Raw genomic sequence first — 7,414 nt, 5'->3', positions numbered from 1 at the left:
CGGCTCGATCACGGATGAGAATGCAGCCTCTGTGGTGGGGTCTATCCACCCGTCCATGGATGGCGCAATTGGCTCCGAATTGAGGGTCGGAGCGGTTGTCGGTGCGGTCTCCTGAACACTGTCTTATGGTAGAGCTAAATCATGCTCATCGTGACCGTGCGGCGCACTTGGCAGGGGCTCGAATCCGTCGAAGATCAAGTCTCCGCGGATGTCGGTCGTGTAGTTTAAGCTTCCAAACCTGACCTGGTGGCCAGGGGCGTAACTCTCGATCTACTCCAGATGGCCAAGCGAGTTGGCCCGCAGTGCGAAGCCGCCGAATACGAAGATCTGTCCGGGGAGAAAAGTCTCACCCTGGACTGCATTGTTGTCGATGATCGAAGGAGCCATCAAGCCTGACGATGACGACACAGAGGAAATCTCAATGAAAGCACCAATGTTGGTGTCAAAACCGGCTGATCTCGGGTAGGGGGTCCCGAACTGTGCGTCTAGGCGGATGGTAACAGGAGGCGGGGGACACGATGTTTTTACCCAGGTTCGGGCCCTCTTGATGGAGGTAATACCCTACTCCTGCTTGATTGATCTTGATGATATGAGTATTACAACAGTTGATCTACCACGAGATCGAAGAGGCTAAACCCTAGAAGCTAGCCTATGGTATGATTGTCGTTCTTGGTCATACGGACTAAACCCTCTGGTTTATATAGACACTGGAGGGGGCTAGGGCTACACAGAGTCGGTTACAAGGAAGGAGATCTACATATCCGTATTGCCAAGCTTGCCTTCCACGCTAAGGAGAGTCCCATCCGGACACGGGACGAAGTCTTCAATCTTGTATCTTCATAGTCCAACAGTCCGGCCAAAGGATATAATCCGGCTGTCCGGATACCCCCTAATCAAGGACTCCCTCAGGCATGTAACCCGTAGATCTGTTGGGGGTAGTACTGATGCTCCATAACACTGAGGGCAATTCCTCCACCCAACAACTTGGCTCTTCTGCAAAGGGACCATAAGCCGGGGCTTGATGCCTCTCAAGATTTCTTGATTGGCTCTTTCAACTTGGCCATTGGACTGGGGGTGAGACACTGATGATACATCAAGACGAATATGCTCCCGTTGATAAAACTCTTTCATAGCACCCTTTGATAGATTAGTGCCATTATCAGTTATAATGTTGTGATGATAGGCAAACCGAAGAATCACCTTTTTGATTAATTGAACCGTTATTGCCGCGTCACACTTACTGACCGGCTCTGCTTCAACCCACTTTGTGAATTTGTCAACCGCCACCAAAAGATGGGTCTTTTTGTCTTTTGACCTTTTGAAAGGTCCAACCATATCTAGTCCCCAGACTGCAAACAGCCAAGTAATTGGAATCATCATCAATTCTTGAGCAGGTACATGAGCTTGTCTTGAGAATTTCTGACAACCATCACATTTACTGACCAAATCCTCTGCATCAACATGAGCCGTCACCCAATAAAATCTATGACGAAAAGCTTTGGCTACAAGAGACTTAGAGCCGGCATGATGACCACAATCTCCTTCATGAATCTCTCGTAGAATCTCACATCATTCCTCAAGAGAAACACAATGTTGAAACACCCATGTGACACTGCAGCGGTGCAACTCTCCATTGACAATAGTCATTGACTTAGACTTCCGGGTTATCTGCCTAGACAAAGTTTCATCTTCAAGTAACTTTCCCCGGGTCAGATAAGCCAAATATGGAACTGTCCAATCAGGAATAACATGAAGAGCCGCCACCAATTGCGCCTCTGGGTCAGGAACAGCAAGATCTTCCTTCGTAGGCAATTTAACTGAAGGGTTATGCAAAATATCAAGGAAAACATTAGGTGGCTGATAGCCCACAAGTATAGGGGATCGCAACAGTTTTCGATAAGTAAGAGTGTCGAACCCAACGAGGAGCTAAAGGTAGAACAAATATTCCCTCAAGTTCTATCAACCACCGATACAACTCTACGCACGCTTGATGTTCGCTTTACCTAGAACAAGTATGAAACTAGAAGTACTTTGTAGGTGTTGTTGGATAGGTTTGCAAGATAATAAAGTGTATGTAAATAAAAAGTAGGGGCTGTTTAGATAAAGAAACAATAAAGTAAATATAGCGAGTGTGGAAAAGTGGTGGTAGGAGTTGCGAAATTTTCCCTAAGCAATTGACTACTTTACTAGACCTATAGCAAGTATTATGTGGGAGAGGCCACTGCTAGCATGTCATCCCTGACTTGGAATTCTATGCACTTATGATTGGAACTATTAGCAAGCATCCACAACTACTAATGTTCATTAAGGTAAAACCCAACCATAGCATTAAGATATATTGGTCCCCCTTCAGTCCCGTATGCATCAATTTCTATGCTAGGTTGAAGCTTCTGTCACTCTTGCCCTCCAATACATAGTCCTATCAACATACAACTAACCCTAGGGTGTGATCCACGCGTGCAATCATATGATGGGCACCAAAGGACAGCAACATAACCACAAGCAAATTAAATCAATCATAGTAATTCATCAACCACCGATAGGGCAACGAAAATCTACTCAGACATCATAGGATGGCAACACATCATTGGATAATAATATGAAGCATAAAGCACCATGTTCAAGTAGAGGGTACAGCGGGTTGCGGGAGAGTGGACCGCTATAGATAGAGGGAGGAAGGTGATGGAGTTTGTAACACCCTCGATGCGACTATAGCTCCCACGTGTCGAGGCACGACTTAGAGACATAATCGCATTGAAGGCATATGTCGCAAGATAGGCAATCTTCACAACATCCCATGTAATAATAATAAAAGGGGAGATAACATAGTTGGCTTACACTCGCCAGGTCAATCAAGTACATAAATAACATTACATCATCCAAACACTCATGGCCCGACTACGGCGCCAAAATAAAAGAGAACCCAACATGCAACAACGGTCCCGATCGCCCCCAACTGGGCACCACTACTGATCGTCGGGAAAGTAAACATAGTATCGTCGAGAGTCTTCGTCGAAATCCCACTTGAGCTCGTACGCGTCTCCTGGAGCGGAATCATCAGGCCCTGCATCGGTGTAATAGTAATCTGTGAGCCACAGGGACTCAGCAATCTCGCACCCTCGCAATCAAGACTATTTAAGCTTATGGGTATGGCAAGGTAAAATATGAGTGGAGCTGCAGCAAGCGTCTAGCAAGTATGGTGGCTAACTTATTCGCAAAAGAGAGCGAGAAGAGGAGGCAAAGCACGAGCGGAAAGCTAGAGAACAAACTGCGCAAACATTACTCCAACACCGTGTCCACTTCCCGGACTCCACCGAGAAGAGGCCATCACAGTAACACACTCGGTTGATTCATTTTTTAATTAAGTTAAGGTTCAAGTTATCTACAACCGGACATTAACAAATTCCCATCTGCCCATAACCGCGGGCATGGCTTTCGAAAGTTCAACCCCTGCAGGGGAGTCCCAACTTAGCCCATGACAAGCTCTCACGGTCAACGAAGGAATAGACCTCCTCCCAAGATGTTCCGATCAGACTCGGTATCTCGGTAACTCAAGACACTTCGACAGGTTAAAACAAGACCAGCAACACCGCCCGAATGTGCCGACAAATCCCGATAGGAGCTGCACATATCTCTTTCTCAGGGCACACTCAGATAAGCAATCCGTACAACTAAAACCAGCCCTCGAGTTTCCCCGAGGTGGCGCTGCAAGTGGCTCTAGTTTGTACCAACACTTAGAGGAGCACTGGCCCGGGGGGGTTAAATAAGATGACCCTTGAGTCTGCAGAACCCAAGGGAAAGAAAAGGCTAGGTGGCAAATGGTAAAACAAAGGTTGGGCATTGCTGGAAAAGCTTTAATCAAGGCGAAATATCAAGGGGTTCCCATTATAACCCAACCGCGTAAGGAACGCAAAATCCGGGAACATAACACCGATATGATGGAAACTAGGGCGGCAAGAGTGGAACAAAACACTAGGCGAGAGGCCGAGCCTTCCACCCTTTACCAAGTATATAGATGCATTAAGATAACATGGCTATATAATGATATCCCAACAAGTAAATAAATGATCTTCCAACAAGGAATGGCCTCCAATCTTCACCTGCAACTAGCAACGCTATAAGAGGGGTTGAGCAAAGCGGTAACATAGCCAATCAACGGTTTGCTAGGACAATGGTGGGTTAGAGGTTTGACATGGCAATTTGGGAGGCTTGCAAGCAAGTGGTAGGCATCGTAGCATTGGCATAGCAAAAGAGCGAGCAAACTAGCATAGCAAAGATAGTAGTGATTTCGAGGGTATGATCATCTTGCCTGCATAGTTGTCAGAGTTGACTGGATCCTCGAAAGCAAACTCAACGGGCTCCTCGTTAGCGAAATCGTCTCCCGGCTCTACCCAAACAAGACAAACAAGCAACAAGTATACAATCAACCATGTGCAAGACCAAGCAATACGATGAAATGATGATATGCTATGCGGGATGCGATGCGAGATGCAAAATGCAAGATATGACAGGAAATGCATGAATCTGGCCTCAACTTGGAATTCCAAGTGTGCCACTGGAAATATGAGATGAAATCGCTTGAAAATGATATAAAGAACGCCGGAATCGGAGTAACGGTTTGGAAATGGCAAGCGATTCAAAAATGACACCGGTCTGCGGTTTACAGCAAGTAGGCGTCTAAATGCAATGAGATGAACATGCTACAGCACCCAAACAAGACAACAAAATACATGGCAGGGAAGCACACAAGATGTTTAACAAAAGTCTAGCACTGAGCTACGGCCCAAATCATCCATTAACAGGTTCAAACAAGCATGGCAAAAACGCAAATGGTAAAACAGATCTCAGACTTTGTGAAATTAACACTTGTCTGGAATTTCAGATCATATAGCCCTCTTCGGAGCAACAAAACAACAAGCTACAGGACCTGAACATGACAAGAAAGACATGGCATGGATATACTCAACAAGCTTAACAAAAGTCCCTTAGTGACCTTGAGCCAAAAGGGACCACAAAATATACTAACAAGCACACGAACATAGCAAAAACATAATCAGTTTTCAGACTTAGTGAAAACTGGGAGATGCTGAAACATAACTCACGAAGGCATGTTTACGAGCTCGATGCACTCACCACGGTGCAAGTCATGGCAAGACAAGCATACATCCCTAAATAAGGCAAAAAATACAGGCTATACATGGCAAGAACAATGGCATAGCATGCACAGATCAACTACAATAGTATCGGCAAAATCGCAAACAAGTTGACGATCTTCCCAGATTCGCAACGAAGCAAAAGTAGAGCTCGATTGACTCAAGCTAGGGTGCTCCATAATTGCAAAAATATACATGGATGGATAGAGCACTACAAGATTAACAAAACTCCCTTACTGATCATCCTCAAAAGAGGCACGGATCACTAGGAAACAACAAGAACATATGGCATCATGAACTCAACAATCCCAGGACAGTGATATTACCAAGTCCCTGAAAACAGAATTAGCAAGTGCACCACTTTGCAAGCTTGCACAAGTCACCACACACATCCTAAAAATACATGGGTTGCACCTCTGGATAGATGACAAAACCCTTAACAAAACATATGAAGAACTCACGGCCATATCATGCACACATTAATCATGGCAAAAATGACGAAAGTTTAAGATGAAATAGCAGATCTGACAATTAACTCAAGTAGCCCTCTTCTAACAGCATTTCGGGCATCAATATGAGCTCAAATGAAAATGATGCAATGGAATGAAATGATGTACTCTCTGAGATGAACATTTTGATATGCTATATGCATGAATCGGAGCTACGGATGCAAAGTTACGGAGCCGCGAATATGGGCATATGAGCTAAAAATCCTAAGGACTTAGACGAAAAATGACCTAGCGTTAGGATTTCAGATCTGAGATCTGCGCAGATTACGAGGCCGCCGGAGTTACTATTCACTGCCGGAATGTCGAGGTCGCCGGAGAGGCTCGTGGCGGCCGGAGCTGTCGGGGCCGGGGCGGAGGCGGCCGGGCGGCGGCGCCGAGGACGGCGCCGGCGACGCATGGAGGCGGCGGCGGCGGCGGCCGGCGCGTGGGCGGCGGCGGCGCTCGGCGGCTGCGCATGGAGGAGGGCGGCGGCTGCGCGTGGACGGCGGCGGGGCGATGCGGGCCGGGGGGCCGGCCTCGGGCCCCTGCGGGCCGCGGCGGCGGGCGCCGGGCGCCACGTGGCGCGTCCTGGGTGGGCGGCGGAGGCGGCGGACGTTGTCCAGCCCGCTCCGGACACGTCCGGCGGCGGCGGATCTGGGATTTTTAGGGTTAGGGGGGAGAGGGTCCGCGAATTTGGAATGGGGGTGTATATATAGGCCTAGGGGGAGCTAGGAGAGTCCAAATGAGGTGTGGTTTTCGGCCACGCGATTGTGATCGAACGCTCTAGGACATGGAGCAGAGTTTCGTGGGTTTTGGGCCAAATTGGAGGGGTGTTGGGCTGCAACACACACGAGGCCTTTTCGGTCCCTCGGTTAACCGTTGGAGTATCAAACGATGTCCAAATGGAACGAAACTTGACGGGCGGTCTACCGGTAGTAAACCAAGGCCACTTGGCAACTCTCGGTCCAATCCGGAAATGTTTAATCCCCAAACACGAAAGAAAGCTAGAAATGACCACCGGAGGAGAACGGAGCGCCGGAATGCAAAACAGACAACGGGGGAAAATGCTCGAATGTATGAGACGAACACGTATGCAAATGCAATGCAAATGATGACATGATATGAGATGCATGACAACGACAACAACACACGGAGACAAAAACCCGAACCCGAGGAAATAAATATAAATTAACGCCGGAAACGGCAAGAGTTGGAGTACAAATTGGGAAAGTTACATCCGGGGTGTTACAACACTCCACCACTACAAAAGGATCTCGTCCCGAGATCTAGGACTGAAAGAACGCCGGGTACTCAGAACGGAGGTGATCCTCGCGTTCCCAGGTAGCTTCACGGTCGGAATGGTGTGACCACTTGACTTTGAGAAATTTGATTGACTTGTTGCGAGTCTTGCGTTCAGTCTCTTCAAGAATAGCAACTGGGTGCTCACGATAGGAGAGATCTTCTTGGAGCTCAATGTCCTCGAAGTTGACAGTGCGGTCAGGAGTCTTGAAGCACTTTCGAAGCTGAGAGACATGGAACACGTCATGAACATTTGCAAAGTTTGAAGGAAGCTCGAGTTGATAGGCGAGGTCGCCTCTCTTGCTGCCAAGCTTGAAAGGTCCCACGTATCTAGGGGCAATCTTCCCTTTGATACCGAAGCGACGAGTACCTTTCATAGGAGAGATGCGGAGGTAAACATGATCTCTGATCTCGAAATCCAAATCACGGTGCTTACTATCATAGTAGCTCTTCTGGCGGGATTGGGCTGCTTTG

The sequence above is a fragment of the Triticum urartu genome, chromosome 7A, assembly GCF_056163025.1.
Source record: "Triticum urartu cultivar PI428250 chromosome 7A, HENAU_Tu73, whole genome shotgun sequence".
NCBI lineage: Eukaryota > Viridiplantae > Streptophyta > Magnoliopsida > Poales > Poaceae > Triticum > Triticum urartu.
This window is presented reverse-complemented; position numbering follows the sequence as displayed.